The sequence below is a fragment of the Callithrix jacchus genome, chromosome 19, assembly GCF_049354715.1.
Source record: "Callithrix jacchus isolate 240 chromosome 19, calJac240_pri, whole genome shotgun sequence".
Classification (NCBI taxonomy): Eukaryota; Metazoa; Chordata; class Mammalia; order Primates; family Cebidae; genus Callithrix; species Callithrix jacchus.
This window is the reverse complement of record NC_133520.1, coordinates 22,454,773-22,477,743: the sequence shown is the minus strand read 5'-3', so window position 1 is coordinate 22,477,743 and position 22,971 is coordinate 22,454,773. Positions and strand designations below refer to the sequence as shown.

Below are 22,971 nucleotides of genomic sequence, written 5' to 3'. Positions count from 1 at the left end.
CCAAAAATATAAAAAGTTAGGCCGAGGCGGGCAGATCACAAGGTCAGGAGTTTGAGACTAGCCTGGCCAAGATGGTGAAACCCCATCTCTACTAAAAAACAAACAAAAAAAAATTAGCCGGGCATGGTGGCATGTGCCTGTAGTCCCAGCTACTCGGGAGGCTAAGGCAGAAGAATTGCTTGAACCTGGGAGGCAGAGGTTGCAGTGAGCTGAGATTGTGCCATTGTGCTCCAGCCTGGGCAACAGAGCGAGACTCTGTCTCAAAAAAAAAAAAAGAGTGAAAACTATGTGTGTGACTGGGTGACCGGGAGGTTATGCAGTAATTTCTGTGGATGCTGAAAAGACTAAGAATGCAGAGGCTTTAGCTCCCATTTTTATGTTTACCTAAGTATTTTAGAACCATTCTATAGCAAACAGGATTTGTTTATGTAATTTTAAGGAAAATATAGATAGGAATAGTTTGTTTAAAGATGTAGTATATGCACTCATCAGAATTGATATTCATTCATCAGACCTTTATTTATTTATTTATGAGAGGAGTCTTGCTCTGCCACCCAGGATGGAGTGTAATGGCATGATCTCGGCTCACTGCAACCTCCACCTCCCAGGTTCAAACGATTCTCTTGCCTCAGCCTTCTGAGTACCTGGGATTACAGGCACATGCCACCATGTCTGGCTAATTCTTGTATTTTAGTAGAGATGCGGTCTCACCATGTTGGCCAGGCTGGTCTTGAACTCCTGACCTCAAGTGATCCACCTGCCTCAGCCTCCCAAAGTGCTGGGATTACAGGTGTGAGCCACTGTGCCCAGCTCATCAGATCTTTAGAAGTCCACATAACAAATGTTTTTGGAGCGCTGGTAGGTATGAGGCTTATAAAAATGAGAATGTCTCTCTATAAGACAGTTCGTGGTGACCATCACCCTCCTGTACTATGTGTGATATTATAAGCACTCAGAAAGCAATGTGGAAACACCGTGGGGAAGATAAAGCAACTCCACCCAGAGGAGGCAGGAAGAACTTGACGGATTTCCATCCCAGCCAACTGGTCTACCCGTGTCCTTCATTTCTCTGCTCTTCATTGCTACCTTTCCTCTTTTGCTTTTATCATACCTTGTCCTTCCTCCACTTGTGAATTACGTATCACTTGCTGATTGCATCGTGCCTAAACATGTTGTATGCTACTTATCTTTTCATGTACATATTGCCCCAACAAATAATAATATATTTTAGGACAGAAGCTGCTATTTTCTACCTTTCAGTAACTACAGCATCCTTAAAAAAGGTGTGCTACTGATGGTTATTGTATCACACATATATCCTGAATCCATCAGTAATATAATAGGACTGGGCATGGTGGCTCACACCTGTCATCGCAGCACTTTGGGAGGCTGAGGCTGGAGGATTACTTGAGCCTAGGAGTTCAAGACTAGCCTGGACAATATAGCAAGACCTCGTCTCTACAAAAATAAAAAAATTAGCCGGGTGTGGTGGCTGAAGAGGGAGGCTGAGGTGGGAGGATCACTTGATCCCAGGAGGTGGAGGTTGCAGGGAGCTGAGATTGCACCACTGCACTCCAGCCTGGGTGGCAGAGCTAGACCCTATCTCAAAATGATGATGATGATGATGATGATGATGATGATAATAATAATATAATTAGCATGCCAGAATAATCTTTACTATTTGGTTTGTAAAATTCTTAAGATGCATTTTTAAAAGAATCACTGTCATAAATTAGGAGCTGGTGGGCACACAGCCAGGCTACTCATAGCGTTCTTTGTCTTTAAGGGGGACAAAAGTAGACTGAACAAGAGGCTGAAAACATGAGAGTTTCATAAAGCTATTAAATTCATTAGTTGTACCCAAAATGGAAACTCTGAATAAAATGTGTTCCCACACAATTCACTTTTGTTTAAATGCTTACTGCAAGGTAAGGCATGAAAAGAATCATTGTCTAGGTTGGAAATGATTCTTTCTCTAGAATGAGAAATTATTTCTGAGAACTCTTTAGATAAACAAGACCCTTTTCAATGTATCTTCAGAAACGCTTGTTGCATTCCTTCTGTTTCAGCCTGACGGTAACAGTGAAGCCCAAACAGTAGCTAAAGTGAAATAGGAGTTTATTTCCTTCTTAGATTTAAGAAATCTGGAGGTAGCCTGTCCAGGGCTGGTGTAGCCCTCCAGGGTTCAGGGAACCAGATCTTTTGGCTTGTTGCAGCCACGCTTTCTACTGTGAAAAGCTCAAGTCCAAAGGCATTTCATCATTTGATTATGAAGTAGAAGGATGAGCCTTTCCAAAGCTCTCCAAGGCCTTGGGAAAGCCCTAGGGCAGAGAGAGAGAGAAGGGTAGGAGGTTCCTTGGTATCCTTGAAAAATAGGGCAACTGGGACAGAGGCCTGAGGAATCCTTATCCTTGAAGTCTTATCTACCTCTGAGAGTGTCAGAGTCCCGGAGAGTCCTATGTCAACAAGCTGATCAGGGGAGCCTCTTCCTGCATGTTTCTTTTTCCAGCTTTATTGTGTTTTTTTCCCTATATTTTAGATTTTCTATAATGAGCATGTTTTATTCTCACGATCAGAAACTGAAAGAAAAAGAAAGAAAACATATCCCAGAGGAATACCACTCTTTTTTCCTAAAGTGGTATTTACTATTACTCTACATTTGAAATCCGAGAGAAAGAGAAAAGCAAAGTGTTTCAGCCAGGAAGACAGTGGGAACTGGAAACTGGAAGGTAATATAAAGCCCCTTCATCAAAATACTCAGTATGGTGACTGGTCATTTATTCACTCACGCATTCATTCTGTCTTTCTTTCCATCATTGCTTAATAATCATTTATAGAGAAGCTACTACATGCTTAGGATACAAGAAAACAAATTAGATACAACTCCTGGCCTCGTAAGTATTGTCTGCCGGCAGGGGGTGGGGGTTGAGGGTGGAGTGGGCAGGGGACAGGCATTTATTAGACACCACACATAAGGATGTTAAATTACAACTGGGCTAAGTATTGTACCACAAAGGTGTGCCTGGGTTGGAGGGAAAAGGTAACCTCATTGTCATTCCCAGCTCTGGGCTGTCTCCATCATCACTGCACTGGCTTCGGGCTATAGCGGAGCCTCCTTCCTGCCCCTCCCTCTCCAGTCCCTCTTGCAGCTCCTTTTACTGCCGACCTTCCCACAGTTCTGCTTTTTGTACACACGGTTGCTTCGTATTGTCAATTGTCTTTTTCTTTCTTTCTTTTCTTGAGACAGGGTCTGGCTGTGTCACCTAGTCTGGAATGCAGTGACATGATCATAGGTCACTGCATCCTCGAACTCTTGAACTTAATGATCCTCCCACCTCTAACGCCTGAATAAAAAGGACTATAGGCACACCATCATGCCCAGCTAAATTTTGTTTTTAATTTTTGTAGAGACAGGGTCTTTCTATGTTGCCCAGGCTGGTCTCAAGTTCCTAGGCTCAAGCAGTCCTTCTGCCTCAGCCTCCTAAAGTACCAGTATTAGAGGCCTGAGCCATCACACCCAGTGCCTCCTGCCGACCATCTTAACATTAAAGAACTCTGTCTAGCTTGGCCCTCCTGCGGGATCTCACTTCTCCCAGCATCTCCACTAGCCCATATGGCACCTTTCATGCAGATTTTTAAAAGGTGGCTCTTCCAGCCTTTGACCAAGGCACACAGCTTGGGGACCCGCGCTCAGGTCGAATTTGAGTCCCTAATTCTATGCTCTCCTGTTTTACCTCCGCAGGTAGGAAACAACATCCCTCTTGAGCAGAAATTTTCATCCTTTTTGTGCTTAAATTCTCACAGTCATCAACTAAGCACCGGACACATGGCACAATATCTTCTTGGGGATAGATATGACCAACTGACTGAATCTGACGCTTTTTTTTTTTTTGAGATGGAATCTGACTCTGTTGCCCAGGCTGGAGTGCAGTAGTACGATCCTGGCTCACTGCAACCTCTGCACCCTAGATTCAAGCAATTCTCCTGCCTCAGCCTCTCTGGTGGCTGGGACTAACAGGTGTGCACCATTATGCCTGGCTAATTTTTGTATTTTTAGTAGAGACTGGGTTTCACCATATTGGCTAGGCTGGTCTTGAACTCCTGACCTCAGGCGATTCACCTACCTCGGCTTCCCAAAATCCTGGGATTACAGGTTTGAGCTACCGTTCCCGGCCTGATTCTTAAATGACAGCAGCTTTTGGTGGAATCCTGCACAGCCTCCACATGTGCTCTTGGAAAATATTCACCCAACCCAAACACCACAAGAGGCCCTGGATTTTCCAGGGCAGTCCTCATCGTGAATCTGAATCTCACTGTCTAATAGTGATCATGGAAAACTTTGTCACTTCCTTAAGCCCTCTGTTTCTCCATCTGCAAAGCAAGAGGCATGGCTAGGCACTTTATGTATACAGAGAGCTGGGAATAGAGGACAAATCAGGGCACTTTGAAACCTTCAGTGGCTGAAGGGGCATGGGAAGAAGAAGCGTGGTGGAGAGAAGGAGGAGGTAATGGGTCCTGTCTCCCCTGATCTTCACAAGTGAACCGAGCTCACCACAGGAACTGAGAAGCAGTTGGGGCCCACTTCTCTGGGGAGGGCGCCTTCACCAGTGCGGCCCTTATCTGTTTGCAAGAGCCGTCTCCTTCCTGGGCCCCAGCCACCTGTGGTTGACTGAAGCTATCAAATGAAGTATGACCCAACCACACAACACCCAACCTGAACACCACAATAGGTCTTGGATTTTCCAGGGCAGTCCTGATTTTGAATCTTTATCTCACTGTCTAAACATGGTATGTGCCAGGTCAGGGCCCAAAAACCTGATCAGCTGCAGACTGGGGGTCCTAGGTGGAAGGCTAAAGTGGAGACCTTGCCTTGTTTCTCACTGGCACCGCAGGCTCCCCACTCTGACCTGTGCCACATGGGGCCACCTCTCCTGCTGCTCCTCTGTTTCCTGAGCCCAGCCCCTGCCCTCCCACTGTCCAGGACTCTCATCTGACCATCTTGCCAATGGTGGGCTCACTGGGGCCTCATTGTCTGATTCACCAGGGACTAGCAGTGGGATGTGGGTTGAGGATGCTTTGGGATGGGCGGGTCTTTTGATGGATGGCACTCAGATCCTATCAGAACAGGGGCTGAAAGCAGGTAGAGGCAGGAGAAGCCCCACTTCCCTCGGCATCCTGCATGGGTGAACAGAAACAGGAAGCAGAGGAGTGTGACGGCCTTGGAGACACCAGAACACAGCGTGATGTGATGGCTGCTGTGTCGCCTGTGAATACCGAATTTTCCGAGGGGGCCATTTCCTCATCTATACAAAGGGCCTGTAGCTGGACAGGATGTATGCTGAGTGGACGCCCAGCCGTGGCTCCTCTCCGAGAACAGCAGCTCCTGGCAGTTTCCTGAGCGCCGTGACCTGGCTGCGTACCTGTGAGCCCACCCGTGACGGGGCCTGGGAGCCTCCTCTGTCTGAGGTGGCCCTGTGGGAGCTGGCGGGAGGAGCCCACATGGACGGGACTCCTGCCGCTGAGGGACAGCCAGGAGAAGGGTGGTGGGGAAACTCGTGAGTGAGCAGAAGCCATGAGGCAGGGCGAAGGCGTGTGAAGACAGACGGAGCAGCAGGGGCACGAGGAGCAACGGCAGAGGCTGCAGGGTCCCTAGGAGACTGAGTCACGCCTTGGGCAGAGCACTCGGTGGGGCGCAGCACAGGCACTGCTTCTGAGGGCGCACTTGCTGCTGTGGAATCCTGAACAACACTCCAGTTCTCCTAAAAATCTGGTTGTCTTGATGCCAAATTGATTTGATTTCCAGTGTTGCTTTACTTCCAGTTTATCCCTACAACTGCGCTCCCTGGCCTGTGAGGACCAGCATTGGTCTCTGTTCCTTGCAAACTGGGACAGTCAACAACTGGTGCCGGTGGTTCATGTCAACCCACTTCACAGAGGAGAAAACAGAGTCACAGAGGTGAAGTACCCTGCCCAAGGCTGTGGCTGGTAAGTGCTAGAGCCAGGATTGGAACTTGGAGCTGCTTGATTCCAGCTTCTTTCCCACCATGCCCAGGTATTATTGCTGAAAAAAAGGGAAACCTTGAATGCTATGCCTACAGCCAGGCCAGAGCTCCAGCCGTGTCCTGGTTCTCATCATGCAGACACGCTTTGAACCTGAAGGTGGAAAGTGGAAAAAGGGGGAGAATGTCAAGTGGAAAATATTTTGTTCTCTGCCTCATCATTAGAAGAAAGGAAAGGGGTGTGTGTCTCATTTTTCTTAACAAAAGCAACACAGGAAGAAAATCGTTTATTCAACCAGGCACAGTGGCTCAGGCCTGTAATCCAAGCACCAGCACTTTGGGAGGCCAACGTGGGTGGATCACTTGAGCCCAGGAGTTTCGGGATCAGAGTGGGCAACATGGAGAAACTCCATCTCTCCAGAAAAATGTAAAAGTTACCTAGGCAGGATGATGTGTGCCTGTAGTCCCAAGCTACTTGAGAGGCTCAGGTGGGAGGATTATTTTGAGCCCAGGAGGTTGAGGCTGCAGTAAGCTATGATCACACCACTGCATTCCAGCCTGGGTGACAGAGTGAGACTCTGTGTTAAACGTGTGTGTGTGTGTGTGTGTATTTTTTTGAAGTGGCCAATCAGGAAGGAAGTGAACATTGTTGGTCTTTCAAGGCTTCTAGGAACTGTGTCTGATCTCCCACTGGCTCCGTTCTTGCCAACCTCTCCTAAACACTCTGACCTACAGAACCTGACTCAGTTGTTAGATGTCAAAGTGAGAGGCATATCTGTTCTCACTCATCTTTCAAAATTGAGTTCCACTGCCTTCTCCTCCAGGAAGCCTTCCTTGATTCTGTCTCATTCCTGCTGCTCTTCACATTCAGGATTAAATCCCTCTCCTCTGTGTCCCCAACTTTTCCTGTGCAGTAGTGCATCTCTCTGTCCTGGTGTTCATCAAACCAGATTATGATAATTAGCTCACACTGTCAGGTCCTCAGGGCAAGTCTTTAAGTCCACGCTCTCAGTACTTAGCCAAGGGCCTAGCGCGGAGTAAGTGCTCAACGCATGGTGCTGAGTAAAAGCAAAGGAAGGGAGCGGGGAGGACGTTTTGAAAGATAGGAATTGGCCTCAGAAATACGCGTCTAGTACTTGGCCACAGATGGCAGTTAAAGTCCGGATTTTCTGCAAATGACTGAGTTTCTTCACTCCCAGTTGTATCGTGGGCACCTAAGGCGGGGGGAACTTGGGGTAGATTTAGAGGGATTTGGGAACATTGTGTCTGAGGAGTATGTGTGTACCCTAACACATTTCTGAACTGAATCGATGTCTCGGAACCACATACAAAAGGCACCTGGAACTTAGTAACTCGGCAATTTCACCTTCAGACCACAGCCACCCACTAGCATTCAAATCGCTTAGTGCAGAAGGGAGCTGGTTCTCCTGTTCACCGTTGCCTCAAGGCCAGAAAACGCCCTAGCAAGAGGTGGGTCCTCAATAAAGAGCTGTTGAATGATTAAATAAGTGACAAGAGGACTTGAGAGCAGCTTAGATGCCACAGAATTTCTGCCATAAATACGTTGAACTTCACTCCCAGGAGAACCCTCACATTCTCACTCAAGACAGTTTACAAACAGTTCTGTCAGATTTCATGATCTCATTCTACACTCACTGGAGACAAAAAAAAATGGAAGAAAGTAAAAGAGTTTTTACTCTACCTGTAAAAATATCTCTTCTTTATTATCTAGGAAGAAAGAAAACTAGATACAAGACTTCAAAACACACAGTAGACAAGGGCTAATTGTGGCAGCTCCAGGCAGCCTTCAGAACGCTGCGGTTCCTGGGAGCATGCCAGTATCATAACACAGCATCAACTGACATGCAACTCATAACCCAGTCATGAAAGGCAGAAAACGTTCATTTCGACATAATTGTCTAAGAAGACAGGCAAGTCAATAAAACACTTTTTTTTTTTTTTTAGACAGGTCTTACTCTGTCACTCAGGCTGGAGAGTGACAATCAACACCTGGCTAATTTTTAAGTTTTTTGTAGAGATGAGGTTTTACCATGTTGCCCAGACTGGTCTCCAACTCCCAGGCTCAAGTGATCTGCCTGCTTCAGCCTCCCAAAGTCTGGGATTATAGGCCTGAGCCACCACGCCTGGCCCAATAAAACACTTCTGAAAGTTCTCTATTAATGATAAGTAAAATTGAATCAAGTGAGGTGCTTACAGAATTAATCCAAAAGCGTTTCTATTAGCTGGGGTATTGTGGTATCTTTGGGTATTTTTGATGATTAGATTTGTTGCTAATTACCGCTCTGTGGATGCCTTGGGGTCCTGTTCATGGGGGAGGTGGGAAGATGTGGTCCCTGGGAGCGCCCCTGTGGGCACTCTGGAGTCGGAACCCATGTCTGAACCAGTCCTTATGGACTTACTTCTGATTTTCTTAGCCTGTGAGAAAGGGCTTCTCTAGGAAGTGTGGAATGCGATGCTGATTGAACACAATGGTAGTTAAGCTTAGGGTTAGTGGCAACCGGGGAGAGAAGAAGGTAGAGAAAGCCACCCAGGGCCAAGTGGGGAGAGAAGGGCCTTGGATACCTCCCCCCTGCCCCGTGAGTGAGGGGGGCTGATGTGCAGGCGGCGAGCATATGTGGGGAGTGGCAATCATTACCCCCACCTCCAGGTGGCACTGGATAAGAGAACCCCTTTGCTAGGGTCTGAATGTTTGCTCCCCCCACAGTCCCCATGTTGAAACCCTGACCCCTACAATGTGTATTAGGAGGTGAGGCCTTTGGGAAGAGATTCAGTCAAGAAGGTGGAGCCCTCATGAATCGGAACTCTGCCCTTATAAAAGAGACCCCAGAGAGCATGGTGTCCTTTCCACCATGTGAGGATGCAATGAGAAAACGGTCTATGAACCAAGAAATGGCCCTCACCAGACGCCAAATCTTCTGGCACTTCGATTTCAGATTTCTTGGCCTCCAGAACTGTGAGAAATACCTGTGTGCTGTTTATAAGCCACCCAGCCTAAGGCGCTTCATTCAGGCAGCATGAAGAGACCCTTCTTCCTGCAGACCTCAGTTGGCAGAGCAAGTGCCTGCCGTGGAAGTGAGGCTGGACCAAGAGGAACCCAAGGAAAAGATGCTGCCATGCGGCTTGGACAGGGTGGCCTGGAGGTGGTCAGGGGCGGCAAATGTACTCCCGCTGCCGAGCACAGGGAAGAGTCACTCAGCTCAAGCATACTTTATTTATTTATTATTTGAGTCAGGTTCTCACTTTGTTGTCCAGCTGGAGTGCAGTGGCACAATCACGGCTCACTGCAGCCCCAACCTCCTGGGCTCAAGTGATCCTCCCACCTTAGCCTCCCAAGTAGCTGAGACCACTGGCACAAGCCCCCATGCCCAGCTAACTTTTGTATTTTTGTAGAGATGGCATTTTGCTGTGTTGCCCAGGCTGGTCTTGAACTCCTGAGTTCAGGCAATCCATCTGCCTCCCTCTCTTTAAGAGAGGGATTACAGGTGTGAGCCACCACGCCCAGCCTTGAGGAGACTTTAGAACACCTCCATCAACCCTCTTTGCGAATCCATCCCACACCCGGTGGATGTTCAGTGGCCTCCGTGATCCCATCTTCAACGATCTTGATGTGCGGCGCTCTCACAGCTCCAGGACAGTCACTGTGGAAGGCTCCCCAGAGGGAGGAGTGGAGCTGAACCATCCCTCTGACACCTGCCCGGGGCTGGAACCACATCAAATCCAGCTGGCGGTCTCACCCAGTAGGTAGACTTTAACCATTAGAAGCAGCACAACAAAACAAAAGCTGCCAGCATCTGTTAGTTGAGAAGGTCTGTCCTGAAGCAGTCTCTGCTTTCCTCTTAAAGGTAAATATAAGCCTGGGTGCGGTGGCTCAGCCTGTAATCTCAGCGCTTTAGAAGTCCAAGGTGGGAGGATTGCTTGAGCCCAGGGGTTCCCAATTAGCCTGGGCAACATAGCAAGACCGTCTCTACAAAAACATATATATTATATAAAATATATATATATATATTTTTTGTAGATATACAGAGATATATACATATATCCAGAGATTATGGTGCACACCTGTAGTCCCAGCTACTTGGGAGGCTAAGGTGGTACAGGGTTTGGAAGCAGGTCTGTCCCTCTGCTGGCAGGGCCTAGGTAGCCTTGGGGAGGGGTACCAGAGTAAAACCAACTGATCATCCCATGCCCATCAGAGGTGAGTGCCAATGGGCTTCAGCCCTTCCAGGTGGCACTTCCTGCTAAAAGGAGCAGCTGCTGGCCACCTGCTCTGTCTGGGGGAGCCAAGTCCCACCCCCGGCATCCCCGCAGGAAGTGGAGGGGACTCCAGGGGCCTGGGCTGGGGTCTCTTTCTCATCCTTGATTGTGTAAGTGTCTACGTCATCCAGACCAGACCTTGAACACTCAACAGAGCCACTGTTGAGGTATTCTGGGAAAATAAATTTGGTGGCAAAATCTTGCTTCCTTCTGTTTTATGTATGACATTTCCCTTAAAGGGGAAAAAGAAGTTGGAATGGCTAGTATCATTATTCTTTCCTTGCTTTTATTTTCCACCCCAGAACCATCTGTCATGAAAAAAGTTCACTTTACACCTCTCGGGTTGAGTTCCACATTCAGAGGGGATTGGTTGGAGGACAATGGTGACCTCTGGACGCCCAGCTTCATGGGGGCTGGGAGAGGTGGGAGGGGAGTGGGGTCATCCCCCGAGGGTGCTCAGGAGAGAGCTGAACTGTGCATCTGCAGAAGACAGACAAGAGCAGTCCCGCAGCTGTGTCCGCACTGTGCACAGCCCAGTGAGAGCATTTAAGGCAGGCAGATGGAAATCCATGTCCCCTCTCTCTTCTTGCCATGTGGGGGTAAGGGCACCCAGTTGGGTGGAAATGCAGTTGAAGCTCTGCCTTTGTGGGTGGCAGATCTCATCTGTGGTATGGTGGGCAGGGAGCACATATGGTGACAGCTAGCACAAAAATGCTTTAAATTGAGATTTGTTTTTTCATCCTAAAGAATATGGGGCCCCTATGGGACCAGAGAGACTTCATGTTCCACTTTAAAAAAACACACAAATTAGGCCAAGTGCAGTGGCTCACACCTGTAATCCCAGCACTTTGGGAGGCTGAGATGGGCAGATCATGAGGTCAAGAGATGGAGACCATCCTGGCCAACACAGTGAAACCCTGTCTCTATTAAAAATACAGAAATTGGCCGAGGCGGGTGGATCACGAGGTCAACAGATTGAGACCATCCTGGTCAACGTGGTGAAACCCCATCTCTACTAAAAATACAAAAAATTAGCTGGGCATGGTGGCGCGTGCCTGTAATCCCAGCTACTCAGGAGGCTGAGGCAGGAGAATTGCGGGAACCCAGGAGGCGGAGGTTGCGGTGAGCCGAAATCGCACCATTGCACTCCAGCTTGGGTAACAAGAGCGAAACTCCATCTCAAAAAAAAAAAAAACAGAAGTTAGCTGGATGTGGTGGCGCGTGCCTGTAATCCCAGCTACTCAGGAGGCTGAGGCAGGTAGAATTGCTTGAACCTAGGAGTTGGAGGTTGCAGTGAGCCAAGATCATGCCGTTTGTACTCCAGCCTGACCACAGAGCAAGACTCATCTCAAAAAAAAAAAATAAAAATAAAAACTGGCCTGGCACAGTTGCTCACACCTAATCCCAGTACTTTGGGAGGCCGAGGTGGGCAGATCACGAGGTCAAGAGATCGAGACCATCCTGGCCAACATGGTGAAACCCCATCTCTATTAAAAATACAAAATGAGCTGGGTGTGGTGGCGTGTGCCTGCAGTCCCAGCTACTGGGGAGGCTGAGGCAAGAGAATCACTTGAACTCGGAAGGTGGTGGCTGCAGTGAGCCGAGATTGCACCACTGCACTCCACCCTGGGTGACAAAGCAAGACCCTGTCTGAAAAAAAAAAATTGCAGGCTTTTGTAACCTTCTATCCAGGTTACGCCACTGGTTTTCCACTGGCGTCGGCAAGGCCAGCTTCCCCCTCAGAACCCACTGCCCACACACCCACGGTGATCTTTGTAAAAGCATACATCCAACCAGGTGATCCTGCCCCTCAAATTCTGAGTAGACTCTTACTGGTTACAAAATAAATTTCTGATTAGCACGCCCGCGCCGGGAAGAGCCCAGACCTTTTGGTGGAGGGGACAGTGTGAAGAGAGTGTCACTTCTGGCTGCCATGACTGACATTTCCTCAATCTGAGTCTGAAAATGTCACTCAAAAAATTGTGGTAAAGTTTATCTAAGCTCACATGAAGACTGAATAGATGCCTCAGCTCAGCATCAACCCTGAAACCCAAATATGTAATACCCATCTATCGACGGCTGGATATCAGACCTAGTGTAAGCAAAGTATTTAGACAATTGATGCATTTTCCCATTTCCATCTGGACCTTTGCAGTGTACAGCAGCAACCTCAGCCTAGAGTCTCTGATTTAACTTCTCCCACATGAAGTGGGAGACTTCCAGTTCTACGGGAGCTGGCATCTCCCAGTTTCTCAGTCCCGAGACTGCCCTGGTCCAGAGCTGACTGTGGGAGGAAATCTGCTTGCTCCCAGTGTAAGCCACGTTTTCTAACACCAGCTTTATTATTAGCAAAAGTGACAATCTGATATCCATATGCCTTATTTCTCCTTTTTTGCCCCTTAACTGGTTCAGAAGTTGGACGATTAAAAACAAGCATTTCCTGTATTATGCCCCCTCATACCCTAAATGTTACATTATTTGGTGCTTCGGCCCCAAACTCCAACCTCTTTTAAACTGAGTTGAACCATGTGCAATATGTCTTTAACCTAGGCTTAAGATCAATGCGTTTTATTGCCCCTAAGTCCAACTCCCAAATTAAAGGGGTAAGCTTCAACCCAAGGAGAGGCCTCAGCGCAGCCTCAGTAGGTGGAGAGTAGGCAACCCACTTGTCCCGTTAGAGCCCACAAGGAATGGTAGCCGGGAAACCAACCTATCTGGCCACCATCCTTGCTCTTTGGGAGGAAGCGAGGAGAGGGAGAATCATTTGGGGGAGGAACAGAGGACTTGAGGCCCACAGACAGAACAGGAAAAATAAGAGAGGCCTGTTGAAGAGGTAGAACCGGCTGGGCACAGTGAGTGAATTCACCATGTGGGAGGAGTCCTGATACTCCTGGCTTGGGAACCTGAGTGGATGGAGATTCCATTCACTGGGATGGGAGATGCAGCAGTGCAGAAGGAGGAGGGAGTTGTTATGTCTGGGTAAAAGAGGAAGTAATTCTGCAAGGTTCTAGAAGCAGGCATGGCTCATGCCTTGCGGGACACCCCTTCGTTCCAGAGGCCCAAAGGATCACCGAAGTTTGCCACATACAAGAGACCAATAAAACTGGGTTAACAGAAGCTATTAAAAGCCTGAAGTTTGATTTGTTTGACAAATATTTAGTGAGCACCACTGTATGTCAGATGTTGTGCCCAGATCTGGGAATATACATGGGGTGAGCAATACAGCTTTAGCTCTGCTCTTGGGAGTTTAGGAAGGGTTATCCAGCCTCATCTTGTTTGTTGATCGCTGTAGGGGCTGGGGAGTCGAATAAACTCATGATGCCAGGAATGGAAATTCCAAGCAGTGTCCTTTCCATCTCCCTTTGCTCAATTAAAAAATGTATCATTATGTACATATTATGTAGATCTCCGTAAGGCTGTGGATAAACGGGGTGTGTACAGGGCCCAACTCCTAGTAAGTACTAAATAAATGTCCCTTTGTCCATTTCCTCTCTCCCTACCTGAGCACTCCAATGACCACAGGAGACCTCAGACCCACGCAACTGCACTGAAAGGGTGTTTGGGGATTTGTCTTGTTTGGAAAGAAAAGCCCCTGGCTGCTCCCACCGCTGAAGACTTGAGTGGCCACAAGATCTCTCACCTCCCTTGGCCTATTTCCATACCTAGAATAGATGGGGCTGGCCTAGGTCAGGAGCTCCGCCCCGGCTGTACATACGCATCACCTGAGGAGTGCTGAAAACCCCAGACGCTGGGTTACACGTGTGGAGATTCTGCTTCACGAAGTCTGGGCTCAGAGCTGGAGATCTGTGTTATCAACAGCCTTTCTCCTGTAGGGATTCTGGCACAGCCTGAAATCCAGACCAACCAAGGCAAAAATAGCCCAGCCAAGCCCCTGGATGACCTGGGCTTGTCAAGTGAGGCTGAGGACTCGGCTGTGGTTTTCGACAGGGCATCAGGATGGCTATGGGTTTTCAACCTTGGAGAAAGCCCAGCGGGCAGGCAAGCACCTGAGAGAGAACAGGAGTGAGATAATGGGAAGCACCGGCTTCCTGCTTCTGGGGTGTGAGGAAATAAGTCAGGCCTGCCCATGGAGATGCTCCTGGACCACACTCCCGAAGAGCCCCAGGACGCATCAGATCCAGCTCCCCGGGGTAAGAGTCTGCCGATGGGGATTTCCCCATCTAGAACCTTGGCAGACAGCTCAGGGTAAAGTTTTAGGACAGTGGTCACTCCAGAGGGCTTCTAAGAAAGAGTTCTTCTCCCTGCCAGCTGCCCCCTGCAGTGGCTGGGAGCAAGGTGCTGCCTTCAACTTCCTAAAGAAACACTTGTGTCCTTTCTGCAGGTTCTTCCTGGCCCTCTGGACTCTGCCCTCGCAGAGCCTAAGTCCAGAGTCCTTTGCATGATTCTCAGGAGGCTCTGGACTTTCAGAGCCCCTCTGTTGGCCCTCCGGTGCCATAGAGCTGTGTGTGGCTGCCCCTGTGCAGCACTTGAGGGTCCTCTATGGGGAGATGGGCTGCAGCCAGCACGTGCTGTGTGAGCAGCAGTCTAGCTGCATGCCTATGGGCTTCCACAGGGCTCTAGAGGTTGATGCCCTCCCGTTACGAGATGGGGAAGAGTCAGAATCACAAACAATCAGGAAAAGCCCAGCCTGGCTCTCCAGATGGTGCAGGTGAGGAAGGGTGCTGGGATGGCCTCTATGGGGACTCAGGAGAGGGGCTGAGATGTGTTCTGAAGCCCATGGGTGAGTGGCTCTTGGGAACAGAGTCCCGCTTAAGCATGATCTGTTCCAGGAAACAGGGAACCATTGTAGGGATATCTCATGGGAATCCAAGCACAGGAAGATCTGCATAGCTCAGCTTCGAAAAGACAGAAATCCATCTAGACCACACTATCCTCTCTCTCTCTCTCTCTCTCTCTCTCTCTCTCTCTCTCTCTCTCTCTCTCTCTCTCTCTCTCTCCTCTCCCCCTCCCCCCCAATCCCTGCCACCCCCCTCAAGTTCTTTCAATCACTTCTTGGAACCTCTGCCTCTCCCTGCCCATCTGCCCTGTTCTCTCTCCAGCCAGCTTGCTTTACCCATACTTTCTATTCCCTCTTAACTGATTCTCTGCTTTGGCAATACCATCTTTTGGTCCCTCAGTTTCCCCATTCAGAATGAACCAAGAGAGAAATCTAATCAGCCTTTCTCACACAAACAGTCAATGGCCTCAGGTATAATGCTCTGCCTGGTTCAATCCCCTGGATTCATTTAGGAGGGGTTTGGGGCAGATTTCCTTAGCAGGGCAGTGGGCACGGCAGCAGTGATTGGCAGCTCTAAAGAGGTCTCTGCAGCCTGTTTCAGCGAGCTGGGAACTGAGGAAGGCAATACACCAAATATTCAGAATTTCCACCATGGACATTCTTATGAGGTGACCTGAGACTTCCCTTGTGCTTTAAGGTTGGTTCCTAGTGTTGGCATCATGCCTGGCACGGGGCACAGATATATGGCCACCAGGAGCAGTGGTGGTGTGTTAGAGTTCAGAGGATGCTTGTACTCGCCCTGGAACTCTGCCAGCTCCTGCCATGGCCTCCACTGGTCCATCAGCAGCTCCAGCTGCAGCATTCATGCTTGGGAAGTGGTGCTGCTGTCCCTGGAAGGCAACCCAGGACCAGCTCAGGGTGCAGGGAGGCTCCCAAGTGCTGTTTGACTTGGACACAGTAGTCTCTGCAAGGAAGTCACAGGAAGGAGCGTGAAATGATTCTGGATTCCTGATTTTCTATGGTATGTTGGGAGTGTTTCTCTGAGCCTCTTCTGATTCTCCTGGCCACATTCCCTGGTTGGTTTTACTTCTTCGGGTCATCTTTGAAGGGCCCTTGGCCAAAGCAGCTCAGAGGGGTCATGAGGCTGAACTAACAAAGGCTCTCCAGGAGGTGGGGGCTGAGTTCTCTCCTGCTTACACAAATGGAAAAACGGGAGGTCATTTGACTCCCATAAAATATCCCTCCGAGCAGACGGCTGATTTCCAGCTAACCACTAAAGACTGGAGAATGCATTCCAAGCCGGCTTTAGCAGTCGCCACAGAAATTGCCTGGTAACCAGTGGCAGCAGCTTGGTGGTATGACATTGTGCTGAACACCACACATGTGAATAGCTTACTGAGCAGCCGAAAAGGGCAGTGACCTTGAGTCACTTTGCTCGTGATTTCAGGTGCCTTTAAGATGAACCCCATGCAAAGTGGAGGACGGTGTGAGAAATGCAGACTATGATAAGGTCACCTGGGTGGGTATCAGTTTCCCATCAACTGACCAGTTCCCTGTCATCCCTCTCCAAGCAGCACAGGGTCACTGGGCTCCATCTCCAGCTTAGGGAAAGGTCAGTGAAGCTGTCTGTGCAGGCTGTTGCTGGAAATTTCATAATGTAAAGTGGAAATGGGCACAGGCCTCCAGGTGGTGGGTTCTTCCCTCACTTGTCTTCTGGGCATCTGACTTGATTTGGGTCTGTGTCCCTTCCCGTATCTCATGTCAAATTGTAATCCCCGATATTGGAGGTGGGGCCTGGTAGAAGGTGATTGGATCATTGGGGTGATTTCCTCTTTGGTGCTATTCTCATGGTAGGTGAATTCTCATAAGATCCGGTCATTTAAAATTGTGTGGCACTCAAAAAAAAAAAGTAATACAAAAATTAGCTGGGCATGGTGGCGCGTGCCTGTAATCCTAACTACTCAGGAGGCTGAGGCAGGAGAATTGCTTGAACCTGGGAGGCGAAGGTTGCAGTGAGCCAAGATCACACCACTGCACTCCAACCTGGGCGACAGAGGGGGACTCTGCCTCAAAAAAAAAAAGCATGTGGCACCTACCCCACCTCTCCCTGGTCTTCTTCCTCCAGCCATGTGACGTGCCTGCTCCCCCTTTGCCGTCCACCGTGATGGACGCTCCCTGAGGCCTTCCCCAAAGCAGAAGCCACCATGCTTCCTGTATAGCCTGCAGAACCATGAACCAATTCAACTTCTTTTCTTTATAAATTACTCATTCTCACTTATTTCTTTATAGCAGTGTGCAAAGGAACTCATACAGCATCCCAGAGACCCCAGTCGATCCCAGGAGCTCCAGCACTGTAGTCTGGATTCCAGGAGCTCCAGTCGATCCCAGGAGCTCCAGCACTGTAGTCTGGATCCACTGTAGTCTGGATCCCAGGGATCAGCCTGAAGCCTTCCCTGACCCAGGCCTAGGCCCCACAAGAAGCCTGTAACAGGCTATGGCCTCCCTGGCCTCTTCAGCTTCCATTGGGATCAACTTAGCTGCCAGGAGGCTGGAACTTTCCCCCACTCTGTTAGTTACTTGAAGGAAACCCACCAGCATAGACAATGGCTGCACATTGGAAAGGAGTGGATTTACCATAATTTATACAACTGTTCCCCTGCTTTTTGTTTTTATGAATTTTCACTATTAATAGCCTCATGAGAAACCCCATAGGCTCACAGTAGCTTTTCCTTAAAATGGAATCCCCAAAGTGAAAAAAATTGTTCAAAGATATAAGAATTTTTTTTCTATTTTGAGACAGAGTATTGCTCTGTTGCCCAGCTGGAGTGCTGCGGTGCAATCTCGGCTCACTGCAACCTCCGCCTCCTGGGTTCAAGTGATTCTCCTGCCTCAGCCTCCGGAGTAGCTGGGATTACAGGCACCCACCACCACGCCTGGTTAATTTTTTGTATTTTTAGTAGAGATAAGGTTTCCCCGTGTTAGCCAAGATGGTCTCCATCTCCTGACCTCATGATCTGCCTGCCTTGGCCTCCCAAAGTGTTGGGATTACAGGTGTGAGCCACCGCACCCGATCAAGAATTTTTATGATTCTTGCCAAATTACCTTCTCAAGTATTTGCACCACTGTGCAATGTCACCATCACCATGTGGGAGCACCAATTTCACCCTGGCTCTGCTAGTGTTATTTTTTTAATATTTTTCCAACTTAGTAGTTAAAAATATACAGACCACCTTCTGTTTCCAGGGATTGCACATCCATAGATTCAACCAGCCAGAGACTGAAAATATTCAGGAAAGGAACAATAAAAATAACAATATGTCAATAAAAATAATACAAAATTTAAAAACAGTCTAATATAACAACTATTTAAATAGCATTTATATTGCATTAGATGTTATAAGTTATCTGGATGACTTAAAGTATATGGAAAGATGTGAAAATACGATGTCATTGTATGTAAAAGACTTGAGCATCCGGCTGGGCATGGTGGCAGGCGCCTGTAATCCCAGCTACTGGGGAGGCTGAGGCAGGAGAATTGCTTGAACCCTGGAAGCGGAGGTTACAGTGAGCCGAGATCATGCCACTGCACTCCAGCCTGGGGAGACAGAGCAAGACTCCATCTAAACAACAAAACAAAAGAGAGACCTGAGCTTCCTTGAATTTTGGTTTCCCCGTGGGTTCCTGAAACAATCCCCCATGGCTACCGTGGGATGAATGTACTACCTCATCTATGTTTCGAGTTTCATTTCTTGGATCACTTGTGAGACTGAACATTTTTGCATGTTTGTTTATTGATTATATTTTCCCTTTCCTAAAGTATCAGTTCCCATCCTTTGCCCACACACCTGTTGGGGGTTCAGTGGGTTTTGTAGATATAGCTGAGGTTACTGCTTTGTGATATTTGCTCTGCATGTATTATCACTTCACTTGTATGTCTAATGGGCCATTTAAATTTAAGACATCAAAATATAACCCCAGGTTTTCCTTCCTATACCTGCTGTGCTTTCTCTGGTCTTCCCCATCCTAGCAAATGGCACTATAATCCACTTTTGCTCAAAACCTAGGAGTCATTCATGAGTCCTCCTTTTCCATACCCCATATATCCCATCTCCCAGTCAGTCTCCCCCATACACCATTCCCTGACCACTCCCTTTATATACCAGGTCGTCATTCATCACATGGCTTCCTTTCTTCTTTGCGGCACCTGCTAAGATCAGACACTCTCCCTCCCTCCCTCCCTTCCTTCCTCCTTTTTTTTCTTTTTTTGAGGTGGGGTCTCTTTCTGTTGTCCAGGCTGGAGTGCAGTGGTAGGATCACAACCCACTGCAACCTCTACCCGCCAGACTCAAGCAATCCTCCCACCTCAGCCTCCCCAGTAGCTGGGACTATAGGGCATGCAACCACTCCCAGCTAATTTTTTAATTTTTTGTAGGGACAGGGTTTCTCTATGTTGCCCAGGCTGGTTTCCAACTCCTGGGCTCAAGTGATCCACCTGCCTTGGCCTCCCAAAGTGGTGGGATTACAGGCGTGCACCACCGCACCCAGCCTCATTTATTTCTTTATGGACTGCAGTGTCCATCCTTAGGGGCAGCTTGATAAATACATATAGAATGAACTTTGCCTTTTTAATCTATTTGAATTTGTGTAAGGAGACTGTAGGGCATGGAGGGCCAGAGCACGGCTTGGGAGACAGACGGTTCCAGTACAAAGCAGGGCTCTACCACTTATTGTGGGATCTGGGCAGGTTACTTAACATTTCTGTGCCTCAGTTTACTCAGCTTTAAAAAGGAGAATAATAATGCCATCTTCATAAGATTGGAAGATACATTAGATAACGTGGTCAAAGTACTTAAAAATAGAGACTGTTTATAATAGTCAGTAAATGTCAGACTCGTTCAGTGTTTCTTTATGATTTTCACTCTGTGGTTTCTGGGCTCAGAAGTCATTCCTTTCTTTTCATTAAACCCTAATTAATTTTAAGTTTTATTTTATTTTGATTTTATGGTAAACTTTTAAAAAATATTTACCCTTTAGTTTGGAACTTATTTTGGAGTATTAAATAAAGTGAACTTCTAAATGATATTGGCACAATTTGTTGAATAATCTTTCCCATTTGTTATGTTTTATCACAAATTTAGTTTTTTGTTTTTTTTTCTTGAGATGGAGTCTTGATGTGTCACCAGGTTGGAGTGCAGTGGTGCAATCTCGGCTCACTGCGACCTCCGACTCCCTGGTTCAAGTAATCCTCCTACCTCAGCCTCCCAAGTAGCTGGGATTGCAGGAACGTGCCACCACACCCAGACAATTTTTTTGTATTTTTAATGGAGATGGGGTTTCACCATGTTGGCCAGGATAGTCTTGATCTCCTGACCTTGTGATCCGTCCGCCTTGGCCTCCCAAAGTGCTAGGATTACAGGTGTTAGCCATCGTGCCCGGCCTACAAATTTAGTTTTTACATATTAATATAAGTGTTTTTTCTAGCTTTGAAATCTGTCTCCCTCACCTCTCCCAGGTTGGGACTACGCTGTTAAGCTGAACAGGCCAATGATATCTACACTGTTATGCTGAGCAGTCCTTGGAAGTCAATCCTAACAAGACTTGACTAGCTCTCGGCTTTGAGCATCAGGCCCAGCCTTGCCGAGTTGTGGAGGAGCCTCACATTCTCTGTCCACAGGTGCAGAAATGTGACATCTGTGTGATGTGCATTTGTTCTGGTTCCAGCCCCTCACAAGACTAATGACTTTGCTGTTGGGTTCCTTGAGACACTAGCACATCCTGATATAAATGTCCCCTTTTTACCGGAGCCAATTTAAACAGGTTTCTGTATCTTGTGCCTAGAAGAGTCCAAAGGTAAACTTCATCTTTATAATGACTGAAGGAATCTTCCCAGCCAATGACGCTGCATTCTGACATGCCACAGAGATTCAGATGCTGTCCCTAATGCGTCGTCAGAAAGTGTCTGCCAACACATGAGAACTGCTTGAGCCTGAGAGGCAGAGATTGCAGTGAGCTCAGATTGCACCACTGCACTCCAGCCTGGGTGACAGAGTAAGACTCTGTTTCAAAAAAAAAAAAAAAAAGTATTTTCCAACAGGGTCAGCAAAACCCAAGAAAGCCTTCAAGACCCCTGCATGGCAGGACCGACACACCCACCCTGCCACTGCCTTGATGGTGGTGACTGCTCCAATGCTGGGCTTACAGATTCAGACATATCCAGGAAGACAGCTGTCCTGGATGTGTTCAAGACTCTGCCAGCTCAACAGGCCGTGGGAAAACCAAAGAAGTAATGTATATGAAAGCACCTGAAATCAACACGAAAATTTATTATTATTATTATATTGCCTCATTTGTATATATAATAATAAATAGAAATGAGGCAATATAATAATATATAAATAATAAATATTATATTGCCTCATTTCTATATATAATATATTGCCTCATAATTTATTATTATAAATTATTGTAATAATTTATTATAATAATCATTATTATAATTTATTATTATATTGTCCAGAAAGTATGTGATGTGGCATACACAGTAGATATTAATAATATAATTGAAAAACAATTTAAAAAATATGTCTCAAGATCTGTATTTTAAAGTTATTGTTAAGAATGTCAATATCATTTAGTACAAAAGAACTACAAGTAGGGATTTCTTTGTAACTGTCCTAACCCTACTCCTTATTTTGTCTAGCTGGGTGTGGTGGCGTGTGCCTATAGTCCCAGCTACTTAGGAGGCTGTCAGGAGAGTCCCCCGGGTCCAGGAGTTTAAGGCTACAGTAAGCTATGATCAAGCCACTGCGCTCCAACCTGGATGACAGAGTAAGATCCTGCCTCTATAAAAGGAAAACAAATCCTTGGGAGTAGCTTGGCTTTGCAGAATGCAGCTGCTTCTCGCTTTCGAGGGTGTTTGTTTGCCATTTGACTGTCTTTTTCTTAGACCTTATGTTTAGAAGGGAAAGCCTCTTACAGTAAGTGTGTTTAGGGTTCTAGTTACAATTAGTTTGCAGTCCTGGAAAAGGCAAGAGGGCCAAGAGGAGAGAAAAGAAGGGCTGGCAAGACAGTGAGAGCAGAGAGCTTGTGACTTCACTCCCCTAGGCAGAGGGAAGAGTGACTAAGCCGGACTCTCCATCCAGGCAGGAAAACCGTCCAAGCTTGCACATTTCCCATCAGCCTCGCACCTGCTGGGATCTCCTGGCTGGCATGGACTCTGTACAGTCACCTGGTGTCCCCAGCACAGAACACCCTGGGGCCTTTTTCCTACTCAGTCAGATGCCAGAGGGTGTGGCCATCATCCAGTTACAGAGAGAGCAAATAACAAAGTCACTCCACTTTTCATGTGTACAGCACTTCGAGCATTTCTAAATGCTTACACGCCACTAAGAGATCTTGCATAAGCACAGGGTCAAGTCCTTTTGATTTATTCAATAAGACACAAACCAATTTAGAAAGTGAAAACTCTGACTTTTTGACACGCACGTGGCACTACTCCACATTTACTGCAGGCCTGTCCCTGCCCCTCCTTGTCTTTTGTCACTTAACTGTGGCCCTTCTTGGAGGAAGTCTTCTGGGGTTGTCATAACCCCACCTCTTTCCCCTTCCTCTATTTTCTGCAGGTGACAGTAAGGAAACCCACCTCCATGCATTCACAGGGAACAATGAAGATACAGAGGATATGTTATGACCATTGCAACCATTGAAAAATGAAGCTGGGGGTGGGGCGTGGTGGCTCATGCCTGTAATCCCAGCACTTTGGGAGGCTGAGGTGAGCAAATCACTTGAAGTCAGGAGTTCAAGACCAGCCTGGCCAACATGGTGAAACCCTGTCTCTACTAAAAATACAAAAGTTAGCCAGGTATGGTGGTGCATGCCTGTACTCCCAGCTACTCAGAAAGCTGACTCTGGAGAATCGCTTGAACCTGGGAGGCAGGAGTTGCAGTGAGCCAAGATCGC

General features: G+C 47.6%; 1 protein-coding gene across 13 annotated transcripts in view; it reads right to left on the bottom strand.

The window, feature by feature from the left end:
• LOC118149565 (uncharacterized) overlaps positions 1-22,971 on the bottom strand; it is a 99,176-nt gene that overhangs the window by 38,709 nt on the left and 37,496 nt on the right. For 9 of the 13 annotated variants that reach the window (XR_013529787.1, XR_013529789.1, XR_013529788.1 and 6 more), the window contains one exon: positions 3,388-6,153. The exons of 2 other annotated variants lie outside the window; for them this stretch is intronic. The gene's annotated coding sequence lies outside the window, so the exon portion shown is untranslated. Of the gene's footprint in view, positions 1-3,387; positions 6,154-17,906; positions 18,290-22,971 lie in introns of those variants that run through there. 2 more of the 13 variants (XR_013529783.1, XR_013529779.1) reach the window with 2 other exon arrangements.